General features: G+C 38.8%; 1 non-coding gene across 1 annotated transcript; it reads left to right on the top strand.

The window, feature by feature from the left end:
• The first annotated feature begins 14,165 nt into the window (after window positions 1-14,165).
• On the top strand, window positions 14,166-14,273 carry LOC112761150 (small nucleolar RNA R71). Its single transcript, XR_003181559.1, has one exon. It is a non-coding gene; the product is annotated as a small nucleolar RNA R71 (small nucleolar RNA).
• The last annotated feature ends 351 nt before the right edge of the window (window positions 14,274-14,624 follow it).

Below are 14,624 nucleotides of genomic sequence, written 5' to 3'. Positions count from 1 at the left end.
TTCAAAATACTGTGTTGTTTTTCATCTTATTGATCCTATCGAAACCCTTCAACTCAAGAGTTACCCTTAAAGTTATCAGTTGATCCTTGATGGTATTTTTGTTGGAAAAACAAATTTCCAAAACACCTAAAACTCACCGGCAAGTATACCGGGTCGTATCAAGTAGTAAAACTCACTTAGAGTGAGGTCGATCCCACAAGGATTGATGGATCAAGCAACTTTAGTGGGTGATTAGTTTAGTCAAGCTAACATTTAGTGATTTGAGTGACAATTAAAGCCACAGAAAGTAAACGACAAGAAAATTTAGAGTGCAGAAAGTAAATTGGACAGAAACTTAAAGAGCAAGAAATGTAAATTGCAAGAATCTTTAAATGACAAGAATTGTAAATTGCATGAAATGTAAAGGGGAGTGGATGCTGGAAATTAAAGAAAGCAATAGATTAAAGCTTAGAGCAACGACAGAGAATTAAACTTGCATGAAAAGTAAAATGGAAGCAATAGTTCAAGCAACTGGAAATTTAAATTGCAGGAAGAATAAAAGGGACTGGGTGCTGGGAGCAATGTAAACAGAGAAACAAAATTTCAGTGAATAAGAACTTAGATCAATTACAAGAATTGTAAATTGGAAGCAATGCAACAGAAAGTAAAAATGCTTGAGTAAATGCTTTGAAGAATTTGAAAACAGAAGAGCGATGCTTAAGTTGCAGCAATTTAAAAGTATGTTGAAGATCTCAGGAGTGGAAGAGACTAGAAAACAAGTCTAGATCTCAAATCCTTCTTTGATCCAACAAGAACAATTGCAAAAGAAATTAAAGAAAAGTAAATTGCAGAAGCAAAGAGAAGATGAAGCAATAAACAGGAATGGAAATTTAATTGTGCAGAGAAAGTAAACAAGAAAATTCTCAAGGTGAGATTGAAACAGAATTTCTTCAATTCTCAACCCAAGATTCAAAACAAGAATGAAAACTAAGAGAGAGCTCTCTAATGGAGCTCCCCTATACTTTCTAAAATCCAGCCCCCCTTTGAAAATGGGAATGATGCCTTTATATAGGCTTTTACAAAATAAAATGAAATTGAAATGAAAAACAAATTAAATGAAAATCCTAATTCTAGCTTGTTCTTGTGCCTTTGAGTGATGATGTGGGCTTTGCTTGCTTTGGATTTGAGGAAGAGTGGGTCTAGATGGCCTTGGTTCAATTGGTGAAGAGATGAGTTCAAAAGGAATTTTAATTGAATTTTGGCCCATGTGAAAATTGCTTGGGGAAGGCATCAGGGGAAAGCTCAGCTCACAAAGTGAGCTGAGCATTGGTGTCTTGGTGCCATTTTATTGCGCGCTCCACTCCCTGGCCGTGTCAAAATTGCTTGTGTGATGCCCATGGGTAGCGCTCAGCTCACTTTGTGAGCTGAGCATTGGCTTCCAAGGGGAGGTCCCAAGTTCAAGCCTTGGTGAAAGCACTTGGGGAGCAATTTTCCTTGATTTTTCATGAAGAGAAGCACGACAATGCTCACTTACAGCGCTCTCTAAGTGAGCTGAGCGCTAGTTTGCTTTCCTTGTGTCTCCCCCTTCGAACCTTGGTGGAAGCATTGGCTGATTTTTTTTGCTTATTTTTTGCCCTTAAAGATGCATCTCGTTCGTGCCCCAATTTCATGCCAAATATAGATTGCCATACATCGTTGGAAAGCTCTGAATGTCAGCTTTCCAACGCAACTGGAAGCACATCAATCGGACATCTGTAGCTCAAGTTATAGCCCTTTGAAGGAGGCATGATCATGCTGTGAGCGCCCAGATTTTAACTTAGCCAAAATTTTGCTTTCCAAGCTCATTTTGCACTCTTGTAGCGCTCTGCTCACCTTGTGAGCTGAGCTTTGTGCTGATTGCCTATTTTCCTTTTACTTGGTCATGGGCGACGCTTTTTAGGCCACGCTTTCTTCTTTTTTTTTTTTTCTTCACCTACAATTAATCAAAACAACCAATCAAAGTATCACCAAATTCACAAGGTTTATAAATCATTAAAAATCAATTAAATTTAGCTTAAACCTCATGATTTAGTATCAATTACATGGTAGTTGTTTGATTCAAAGAAGTCATGCATTTTCATTCCAAATTGCTTTCTTATGATACAAGAAAGTGCATAAAACCTAATAAAAACAAAGAAAAAAGCATAGAAAAACAGGGATATGATGACATGTCATCAATCCTCTTTCCAACATTCTTCGTTTCTTGTTTATCCTTGTCTACTTGTGATTTCAACAATTCTTTCAAATTCTCGCGAATACGGTCCTTGCCGCTTTTCTTTCTTTTCTAAGGTCTATTATCCTTCGGAGTATACTCGAGGTTAGTTTTGGTATCTTGTGTGACTGTTGGAGTTAGTAAACGACACATTAATTCCTTAGGGTACGTTTGATGGACGCAAAAGGTGAAACTTGTAAATATACAATGTTGCAGGGAGTTGTGGAACATTATTTCATGTGAAAGAATTTTGTTGATGTTGGGTTTGTGACCATTAAGATTTATGAAGTGTTGACGAGGTTGAAAACCTTCGGATGAGTTGCTCAATGAAGTACAGTTGAGAATGGTGGAGATAAGTTATATTGAAGTTCAAATAGTTGAGTCTTTGAAGCTTGTATGAGATTAGTATACAGATGTTGAGCACATCATTTTAACCCCGGCTTGCTTTATAGCCTTTGCCGCCTTGCATTACCATCACACGTGTGAAATATATTATTTTGTGCATCAAGCCTATCTTGTAATTTTGTTTCACATCATACTTATACCTTTTATATTTTTATGCCATATGAAAATTCTGGTATTTGAAACTATATGAATATATATACTGAGAACTGTTTGCCGTTTCTTTAAATAAGTTCAAGAGCGAAGTAATATGAAATCTCTTTAATTTTGTATCAATTTTCGAGGACGAAAATTTTTATAAGGTGGGTAGGATGTAAAACCCAATACTTTTGAAAAGTTCTATTTTGAACTAATCCCAAATTATATATTTATTTATAGTATTAATGTCAGAAATTATTCTTAATGAAAATAATTAAAGGCAATTGATCGGATTTGAAATAAATTAAAGTTTTTATCCAAACTCTATGCCTATGGATTATTTTTCTATTTATGATTTAAAGTTCTAGAAATTTGAAAATAATGAGGTTTGGCTATTTAAATTAGAATTTTGTTTAAATTTATAATTATTGAATTATTTTCTATATTTAAATTATAAAGTTGGTAGTTATGAGATAATAAGAATTTTATATGATTCGATTTTAGATGCTTTATATTTATATCATTTAATACTTTAAGTCAAAGATAAAGAAAATTAATTATATTACCATGTATTTTCAATTAGAGTAATTTATTGAGAATCAATTAGTACTTTTATACCATAAATAATATTTTAAAGTAATTTTAAAGATTAAATTAGTTTTCCAAATATTAATATTTTATGATTCAATTTTATTAAAATTATTTTGCTCAAATTAAACCTAAAATTCTCAATTCCACGTACGAACCTTAACCCTAATCAACACACATTTTTCCTTTATTCTAAAACGAAACCCTAGCTGCCATACTTGTTCCTCCCTTCAGTAAATACAACAGAAAACAAAAAGAAAAGAAAGAAAAGGGAACTTGAGGGAAAGGAGAACAGAGAAGGAGAGGGAGAGAGGGACGAGCCAGCACTGGTTGGCCTCCTCGTCGCCGCCGAGTTGCTCGCCGCCCGTCGCCGTCGCTATGCCGTTGGGAGGGAGATTCAAGAGAGCGAGCACAGAGTTGAGGGAGCAGAAGGGACCGCGCCACCATCGCGGAGAGTGAGAGAGGCGTCGCTGAGCCTGAGTCACTGCTGGAAGATCCTCGTGCTTCATCGTCACCGTTTGCCTTCCATCCAACCCGAACCACCGTGCAAGGGAGCCAAGGAAGAAGTCACCGCCACTACGCCACGCGTCGCGCCGACCTGCCTCGAAGCCGCCGTCGCGGATCAGATCTGAGGCGAGAGAGAGAGAGACACGAAGGAGGGAAACGTGCGCTGCCATCGCGCCTAGTCGCGCCCTCACCGCGAAGCCATCGCCGCCGAACTGTCTTTGATGATGGAGGTTCCGTTGCCGTGCTGTTGAGTCGCCGCTGCCGCCGTTGGGTTCGCCGGGAGTGTGAGCCCGAACGGGAATGAGAAAGAACAGGAAGGTGGCCACCGTGGGTGTCACTGTCGGAGGAGGAAAAGGACATTCCGCTGTGCACCGCCGTTCCGAGAACCACCGCTGCCTCTGTCGCCGAATAACGCACTGTCAGTAAGGGTTTTGTTTTTAATCTCCATTTTTCTGAATTCCTGGAACATTGTGGTCACTACAGAGCTTTTACAGTTGCTGTCATCGGAGCCTGGGGCTGTTGTCGTCACTTGAGGTAGCTGCCGGAGCTTCTGCCCCTCCATTACGGCATTTTTCTTTAACTGTGGTAATTTATTCTAGCTTTGGAATTCTTACCGTTATTATTCTGCTATAAAATTGAGAAGTTCATGATGTTAATATGCTAGGGTTGAGTTCTGGAAACTGTATGATTAAAATAGAGGCTGTTGCGGTGTCGACCTTCTTCATTTCTCGTGGTTGCTGCCGCGAGTTAAGACTAAAAAGGGACGCTTGACGCGTTAACCCTTAAAGGTTTCGACTTTTGAGGTAGGGGCATTTTTCTTAAACTTGTTTTATTTTCCAGAGTTGTTATAAATCGATATTAATACGTAAAATACATTTTTGTGATTTCGTGAGTCTTATGAATTGAATTGAGTTGTTTTGGATGAATGAGATTGTTAGTTCGATTGATTGAGTGATTAAATGAGGAAGTTGAATATTCTAACTAGTTGACTGATGTGGTTAAAGTGGTTTTCCTTGAATTATTGGAAGAGATTTAGTATTGGCATTTAATTTAATTTTAGAAACGATTTGGTTTAGAAAAGATTGAATGTTGAAATTTGATTTGAACCCGATTTAATATCGGAATCTTATTTTAAAAAAAATTTGGAAAAGACTTAATATTTGAAAACGGTTTGTTTATTGAGAACGATTTACTATTTTGGAAAATGAATCAAAAAGGGTTTGAGGAACGGTTTGGTTTGAAACTGTTTAGAAAAGATTGAGAATTCTTAATTATTGACTAATTGCTGTTGGTTGAAGTTGATTAAAATTGCAATTTATAGGATTGGCTGATTGAATTCTGAATTTTGTAATTTCATTGGGTTGAGTGTTGTAATGGTTGTTGGAAGTGATTTAACTGGTTAACAGGTGTTTGGTTTGGTTTGGTTGGGACCCGAAAAGGGTGGCAGAATCCGAGTTTTAGAAGAGATGCTGCCGAAATTTTATAAAATTGTAAGCTTTGTTTGAAGTAATTGTTTAAAAAGATTTAATTCTTAAACATTATATGTAAGATTGATTTATTTATAAAAGAAAGAATTATGTTTTGGATTGAGATTGTTGATTAACGGAAAAAAGGATGATGATGATTGATTTGAAATATGATTTTTGAATGAATTTGGAAATGGGATATGGATTGACGAATGATGATGATATTGAGAATGATTTAGATATTGATGAATGATGAATGAATTATTTATGTGGCTTATGAATTTGAAATATCTGAGATACGAGGTTCCCTGGATTAAGTGCCGTGGCTTGCCACCACGTGTACCAGGTTGAAAACTCGATACTCTGTTGACCCTACGACGTAAGTGTGACCGGGCACTATATAAATTCCGGGAATGTTACCCCCATTGAGCAATATTGATTATTTGAGAAAAAGCTATGCATAGACTCTTGGGGATGCACGTCGGGGGACGGTCTAAGGACAATTCAGACTTGTCGGGTTGGCTGGATAACCGACAGATGAGCCTCATCAGCCATAGGACAGGCATGCATCATATGCATTTGTATGCTTTGCTTGGGTTTGAACTTGTTTTGGTTTGCCTAATTGCTAAACTGTTCTTAACTGCTACTTGAACTATTTGCTGTAACTGCTACCTACTTGTGCTTTCCTTGTCTGTCTTGCCTGTGTTTGTCCTTGCGTGCTACATTTGAGAATGAACTTTGGTGCTGAATTAATGACTGTGTTGTTTGATTGCATGGTTGGTTTCTGATTGAGATTTTCTTATAAGAAAAGAAAGATTTTGGACTTCTGAAAGATTAAACATTGTTTCTTTGAAAGAGTTTTGAACGATTTCCTATTGGTTTTAAAAGATTCATAAGGCAATGATAATCACTGAGCTTGAAAACAGCTTTCTTGTTAAATATCTTCTTATGACAACTTTGAAACTTCGTGGTGAGACAATGTGGTTAGGTTCTCACCCCCCTACAGTTTTACCCTTTTCAGGAACCGGATGAAGAAGCATTAAGAAGAGATATACTGCGTTTGTTTTATAAGATGTTGTATTAATTAGATTATTTTCTTCCCTCGTCTTTGTTAGTACAAGTTTGTAAGAGGGATAGGAATTGTATGTTTTATATGTATATTATATTATGAGTTATTATGTAATGAGTCTTGTATATGAATCTATGCCTGTTTGTATTTTTCTTAAGATAAAGTGTTTATTTTCGGTTTTCTAAGAAATCAGCGATACAGTGTTGAGTCACAGGCTCCTATTTTAATATTTAGTATGTAAAGTAGTCGTAATACTTCTTGCTATCAGAGTAGCGCAGCCGGAAGCGTGACTTCTGATAGTGAGGGTGTTACACAAGACACCAAACTTAGAAATCTTTCATGTATAGACACTAACAAACGAAAAATGCATATGAAAAACAAGAAAAGACACAAAACAAGAAAATTTAAAGATCAAACAAGAAGACTTACCAAGAACAACTTGAAGATCATGAAGAACACTATGAATGCATGAATTTTTCGAAAATATGCAAGAAGAATAAAAACATGCAATTGACACCAAACTTAAAAATTGACTCAAGACTCAAACAAGAAACACAAAAATATTTTTGATTTTTATGATTTTATAAATTTTTTTTTGGATTTTTCTAAAATTATTTGAAGAAGAAAAATAAGGATTCCAAAATTTTTAATATGAATTCCAGGAATCTTGCACTGGTAATCTAAAGCCTCGGTCCAGGAATTAGACATGGCTCACTAGTCAGCCAAGCTTTCAGTGAAAGCTTCGGTCCAAAACACTAGACATGGCCAATGGCCAGCCAAGCTTCAGCATGTAACTCAGATATACTGCTCATTAGTTATCAAATTAACTTGCCTCTATGCTGATGGTTTGGAAGCCTCAGTCCAAAAGAATTTAGACATAGCTTTACAGCCAGCCAGGCTTCAACATGCTTCATGAAACACTAGAATTCATTCTTAAAAATTCTGAAGAACATAAATAAATATTTTTTTTTCGAAAATTAAAAGAATAAAAACTTAAAATTAAAATAAAATTACCTGATCTGAGCAACAAGATGAACTGTCAGTTGTCCAAACTCGAACAATCCCCGGCAACGGCGCCAAAAACTTGGTATGCGAAATTGTTACTCAGATTTTGTAAAATTATTTGTTCGTTCTTTCCCTGGCAATGGCGCCAAAAACGGGTGCACAGAACCATGGTCCAAACATAACTTCACAACTTCGCACAACTAACCAGCAAGTGCACTGGGTCGTCCATGTAATAAACCTTACGTGAGTAAGGGTCGATCCCACGGAGATTGTTGGTATGAAGCAAGCTATGGTCATCTTGTAAATCTCAGTCAGGTGGATATCACATAGTTATGGAGGTTTCGAATATTAATAATAAATAAATAAATAGAAAATAAAGATAGAAATACTTATGTAAATCATTGGTGAGAATTTCAGATAAGCGTATAGAGATGCTTTTCGTTCCTCTGAATCTCTGCTTTCCTGCTGTCTTCATCCAATCAATCCTACTCCTTTCCATGGCAAGCTTTATGTAAGGGCATCACCGTTGTCAATGGCTACATCCCATCCTCTCTGTGAAAATGGTCCGATGCGCTATCACTGCATGGCTAATCATCTGGAGGTTCTCGATCATACTGGAATAGGATTTACTATCCTTTTGCGTCTGTCACTACGCCCAGCACTCGCGAGTTTGAAGTTCGTCACAGCCATCCCTTCCCAGATCTTACTCGGAATACCACAGACAAGGTTTACACTTTTCGGATCTCAGGAATGGCCATCCATGGGTTCTAACTTATACCACAAAAATTCTGATTAAGAGATCCAAGAGATACTCATTCAATCTAAGGTGGAACGGAACTGGTTGTCAGGCACGCGTTCGTAGGGAATGATGATGATTGTCACGTTCATCACATTCAGGTTGAAGTGTGAATGAATATCTTAGAAGCGGAATAAGTTGAATTGAATAGAAAAACAGTAGTACTTTGCATTAATTCATGAGGAACAGCAGAGCTCCACACCTTAATCTGTGGAGTGTAGAAACTCTACCGTTGAAATTATATAAGTGATGAAGGTTCAGGCATGGCCGAATGGCCAGCCCCCAAACGTGATCAATATGATCCAAAAGTAAAACTAAAAATCATAAGATGGTCAAAAAGACGACTAATACAATAGTAAAAAGTCATATTTATACTAAACTAGCTACTAGGGTTTACAGAAGTAAGTAATTGATGCATAAATCCACTTCCGGGGCCCACTTGGTGTGTGCTTGGGCTGAGCTTGAAGTCTACACGTGCAGAGGCTTCTTTTGGAGTTGAACGCCAAGTTGTAACGTGTTTTTGGCGTTCAACTCTGGTTCGTGACGTGTTTCTGGCGTTTAACTCCAGACTGCAGCGTAGAACTGGCGTTCAACGCCCTTTTGCGTCATCTAAACTCGGCCAAAGTATGGACTATTATATATTGCTGGAAAGCCATGGATGTCTACTTTCCAACGCAATTCGAAGCGCGCCATTTTGAGTTCTGTAGCTCCAGAAATTCCACTTTGAGTGCAGGGAGGTTCGAATCCAACAGCATCAGCAGTCCTTCTTCAACCTCTGAATCTGATTTTTGCTCAAGTACCTCAATTTCAGCCAGAAAATACCTGAAATCACAGAAAAACACACAAACTCATAGTAAAGTCCAGAAATGTGAATTTAACATAAAAACTAATAAAAACATCCCTAAAAGTAACTAGATCCTACTACAAACATACTAAAAATAATGCCAAAAAGCGTATAAATCCGCTCATCACAACACCAAACTTAAATTGTTGCTTGTCCCCAAGCAACTGAAAATCAAATAGAATAAAAAGAAGAGAATATACTATAAATTCTAAACTATCAATGAAACTTAGCTCCAATCAAATGAGCGGGACTTGTAGCTTTTTGCCTCTTGAATAGTTTTGGCATCTCACTTTATCCATTGAAGTTCAGAATGATTGGCATTTATAGGAACTCAGATTTCAGATAGTGTTATAGATTCTACTAGTTTAGTATGTTGATTCTTGAACACAGCTACTTTATAAGTCTTGGCCGTGGCCCTAAGCACTTTGTTTTCCAGTATTACCAACGGATACATAAATGCCACAGACACATAATTGGGTGAACCTTTTTAGATTGTGACTCAGCTTTGCTAAAGTCCCCAATTAGAGGTGTCCAAGGTTCTTAAGCACACTCTTTTTTTGCTTTGGACCTTGACTTTAACCGCTCAATCTCAAGTTTTCACTTGACACCTTCACGCCACAAGCACATGGTTAGGGACAGCTTGGTTTAGCCGCTTAGGCTAGGATTTTATTCCTTTAGGCCCTCCTATCCACTGATGCTCAAAGCCTTGGATCCTTTTTATTACCCTTGCCTTTTGGTTTTAAGGGCTATTGGCTTTTTTCTCTTGCCTTTTGGTTTTAAGAGCTTTGGCTTTTTCTGCTTGCTTTTTCTCTCTTTTTTTTCTATTTTTTTTTCGCCATTTTTCTTTTTTCTGCAAGCTTTGTATTCACTGCCTTTTCTTGCTTCAAGAATCATTTTTATGATTTTTTAGATTATCAAATAACATGTCTCCTTGTCATCATTCTTTCAAGAGCCAACATATTTAACATTCTTAAACAACAACTTCAAAAGACATATGCACTGTTCAAGCATTCATTCAGAAAACAAAAAGTATTATCACCACATCAATATAATTAAACTAAGTTCAAGGATAAATTCGAAACTCATGTACTTCTTGTTCTTTTGAATTAAAACATTTTTCATTTAAGAGAGGTGATGGATTCATAGGACATTCATAACTTTAAGACATAGTTACTTAAATACTAATGATCATGTAATAAGACACAAACATAGATAAGCACTTAACATAAAGAAAATGAAAAACAGAGAATGTAAGAACAAGGAATGAGTCCACCTTAGTGATGGTGACGTTTCCTTCTTGAGGAACCAATGATGTCCTTGAGCTCTTCTATGTCTCTTCCTTGTCTTTGTTGCTCCTCCCTCAATGCTTTTTGATCTTCTCTAATTTCATGAAGGATGATGGAGTGCTCTTGGTGTTCCACCCTTAGTTGTCTCATGTTGGAACTTAATTCTCCTAGGGAGGTGTTGATGTGCTCCCAAAAATTCTGTGGAGGAAAGTGCATCCCTTAAGGTATCTCAGGGATCTCTTGATGGTGAGCTTCCTCATGTGTTTCTTGAGCTCCATGAGTGGGCTCTCTTGTTTGCTCCATCCTTTTCTTAGTGATGGGCTTCTCTTCCTCAATGGAAATGTCTCCTTCTATGAAAGCTCCAGCTGAGTAACATAGATGGCAAATAAGATGAGGAAAAGCTAGCCTTGCCAAGGGGGAGGGCTTTTCGGCTATTTTGTAGGGTTCAAGGGAGATGACTTCATGAACTTCTACTTCCTCTCCAACCATGATGCTATGAATCATGATGGCCCGATCCACAGTAACTTCAGATCGGTTGCTAGTAGGGATGATGGAGCGTTGGATGAACTCCAACCATCCTCTAGCTACAGGCTTGAGGTCCAGTCTTCTTAATTGAACCGGCTTGCCTTTGGAGTCTATTTTCCACTGAGCTCCTTCCACACATATGTCCATGAGGACTTGGTCCAACCTTTGATCAAAATTGACCCTTCTAGTGTAGGGGCGTACATCTCCTTGCATCATGGGCAAGTTAAACGCTAACCTCACATTCTCCGAACTAAAATCTAAGTATTTCCCCCGAACCATTGTAATATAATTCTTTGGATTCGGGTTCTTACTTTGATCATGGTTCTTAGTGATCCATGCATTAGCGTAGAACTCTTGAACCATTAGGATGCCGACTTGTTGGATGGGGTTTGTTAGAATTTCCCAACCTCTTCTTTGGATCTCATGTCGGATCTCCGGATACTCATTTCTCTTGAGTTTGAAAGGGATCTCGGGGATCACCTTCTTCTTGGCCACAACATCATAGAAGTGGTCTTGATGGGCTTTAAAGATGAATCTTTCCATCTTCCATGACTCGGAGGTGGAAGCTTTTGCCTTCCCTTTCCCTTTTCTAGAGGTTTCTCCGGTCTTAGGTGCCATCAATGGTAATGGAAAAACAAAAAAGCTATGCTTTTACCACACCAAACTTAGAATATTGCTCGCCCTCGAGCAAGAGAAGAAAGAAAAGAAGAAGAGGAAGAAGATATGGAGGAGAGGGAGAAGGGGTTATGTTTCGGCCAAGAAGCGGAAGAGAGGGTTATGTTGTGTGAAAATGAAGAAGAATGGAGGGGTTTATATAGTGGAGGGAGGGGTGTTAGTTTCGGCCATTTAGGGTGGGATTGGGTGGGAATTTGATTTTGAATTTTGAAGGTAGGTGGAGTTGATGGGGTAGGTTTATGGGGAAGAGTGGATGGATGTGAGTGGTGAAGGGGTAATTGGGAAGAGAGATTGAGTTGATTGGTGAAGAGTTTTGGGGAAGAGAGGATGAATGAGAAGAGGGAAGAGAATGAGTGGTGGTAGGTGGGGATCCTGTGGGGTCCACAGATACTGAGTTGATCCTGTGGGGTCCACAGATCCTGAGGTGTCAAGGATTTGCATCCCTGCACCAATTAGGCATGTAAAATTCCTTTGCATGCAATTCTGGCGTTTAAACGCCAAATTGATGCTTGTTCTGGGCGTTCAGCGCCCAGATGCAGCATATTTCTGGCGTTGAACGCCAGTTCTATGCATGTTTCTGGCGTTCAGCGCCAACTTTTCTCAATGTGCATTTCTGGCGTCTGAACGCCAGGATGCTGCTTGTTTCTGGCGTTCAACGCCAGAAACATGCTCTGTTCTGGCATTGAACGCCAGCCAGATGCTCCTTACTGGCGTTTAAACGCCAGTAAGCCCTTCCTCTAGGGTGTGATTTTTCTTCTGCTGTTTTTTATTTTGTTTTTAATTTTTCTATTTATTTTGTGACTCCACATGATCATGAGCCTAAGAAAACATGAAAGAACAATAAAAATAAAATAAAATAAAATTAGATGAATAAAAATTGGGTTGCCTCCCAACAAGCGCTTCTTTAATGTCAATAGCTTGACAATGGGCTCTCATGGAGCCACACAGATGTTCAGAGCATTGTTGAGACTTCCCAACACCAAACTTAGAGTTTGGATATGGGAGTTCAACACCAAACTTAGAGTTTGGTTGTGGCCTCCCAACACCAAACTTAGAGTTTGACTGTGGGGGCTTTGGTTGACTCTGTAATGAGAGGAGCTTTTTATGCTTCCTCTCCATGGGTACAGAGATAGATCCTTGAGTTTTAAACACAAGGTTGTCCTCATTTAGTTGAAGGATCAATTCTCCTCTGTCCACATCAATCACAGCTCTTGCTGTGGCTAGGAAGGGTCTTCCAAGGATGATGGATTCATCCTCATCCTTCCCAGTATCTAGGATTATAAAATCAGCAGGGATGTAAAGGCCTTCAACCTTTACTAACATGTCCTCTACTTGTCCATAAGCCTCTTTTCTTGAATTGTCTGCCATCTCTAATGAGATTCTAGCAGCTTACACCTCAAAGATTTCAAGTTTCTCCATTACAGAGAGTGGCATGAGGTTTATTCCTGACCCAAAGTCACATAGAGCCTTCTTAAAGGTCATGGTGCCTATGGTATAAGGTATTAGGAACTTTCCAGTATCCTCTTTCTTCTGAGGCAACCTCAGTAGATCCAATGCGTTTAGTTCATTGGTGAACAGGGGAGGTTCATCTCCCCAAGTCTCATTACCAAATAAATTGGCATTCAGCTTCATGATTGCACCAAGGTACTTGGCAACTTGCTCTTCAGTAACATCCTCATTCTCTTCAGAAGAGGAATACTCATCATAGCTCATGAAGGGCATAAGGAGGTTCAATGGAATCTCTATGGTCTCTAGATGAGCCTCAGAGTCCTTTAGTTCCTCAAAGGAAAACTCCTTGTTGATCATTGGACGTCCCAGGAGGTCATCCTCCTTGGGATTCACGTCCTCTCCTTCCTCCTTGGATTCGGCCATGATGGTTATATCAATGGCCTTGCACTCTCTCTTTGGATTCTCTTCTGTATTGCTTAGCAGAGTACTGGGAGGGGTTTTAGTGATCTTCTTACTCAGCTGGCCCACTTGTGCCTCCAAATTTCTAATGGAGGACCTTGTTTCATTCATGAAACTCAAGGTGGCCTTAGATAGATCAGAGACTAAATTTGCTAAGCTAGATGGATTCTGCTCAGAATTCTCTGTCTGTTGCTGAGTGGATGATGGAAAGGGTTTACTATTGTTAAACCTGTTTCTTCCACCATTATTAAAGCCTTGTTGAGGCTTTTGTTGATCCTTCCATGAGAAATTTGGGTGATTTCTCCATGAGGGGTTATAGGTTTTTCCATAAGGTTCACCCAGATAATTTACCTCTGCTATTGCAGGGTTCTCAGGATCGTAAGCCTCTTCTTCAGAAGATGCCTCTTGAGTACTGTTGGATGCAGCTTGCATTCCATTCAGACTCTGAGAAATCATATTGACCTGCGGAGTCAATAGTTTGTTCTGAGCCAATATCGCATTCAGAGTATCAATTTCAAGAACTCCCGTCCTGTGAGGCGTCCCATTACTTACAGGATTCCTCTCAGAATTGTACATAAACTGGTTGTTAGCAACCATGTCAATAAGTTCTTGAGCTTCTGCAAGCGTTTTCTTTAGGTGAATGGATCCACCTGCAGAAGTATCCAATGACATCTTAGCTAATTCAAACAGACCATCATAGAATATATCCAGGATGGTCCATTCTGAAAGCATGTCAGAAGGACACTTTTTGGTCAGTTGCTTGTATCTCTCCCAAGCTTCATAGAGGGATTCACCTTCTTTCTGTCTGAAGGTCTGAACATCCACTCTAAGCTTGCTAAGCTTTTGAAGAGGAAAGAACTTGGCTAAGAAAGCCGTGACCAGCTTATCCCAAGAGTTCAGGCTATCTTTAGGTTGGGAGTCCAACCAGATTCTAGCTCTGTCTCTTACAGCAAAAGGGAAAAGCATGAGCCTGTAGACTTCAGGATCTACTCCATTAATCTTAACAGTATCACATATCTGCAAGAATTCAGTTAAGAACTGAAAAGGATCTTCAGATGGAAGTCCATGAAACTTGCAGTTTTGTTGCATCAGAGAAACTAGTTGAGGTTTCAGCTCAAAATCGTTTGCTCCAATGGTAGGGATGGAGATGCTTCTTCCATATAAATTAGAATTTGGTGCAGCAAA

Source organism: Arachis hypogaea, chromosome 16, assembly GCF_003086295.3.
Source record: "Arachis hypogaea cultivar Tifrunner chromosome 16, arahy.Tifrunner.gnm2.J5K5, whole genome shotgun sequence".
NCBI classification, from domain to species: Eukaryota; Viridiplantae; Streptophyta; class Magnoliopsida; order Fabales; family Fabaceae; genus Arachis; species Arachis hypogaea.
The sequence above is the reverse complement of the archived record's forward strand: the minus strand, read 5'-3'. Positions and strand labels throughout refer to the sequence as shown.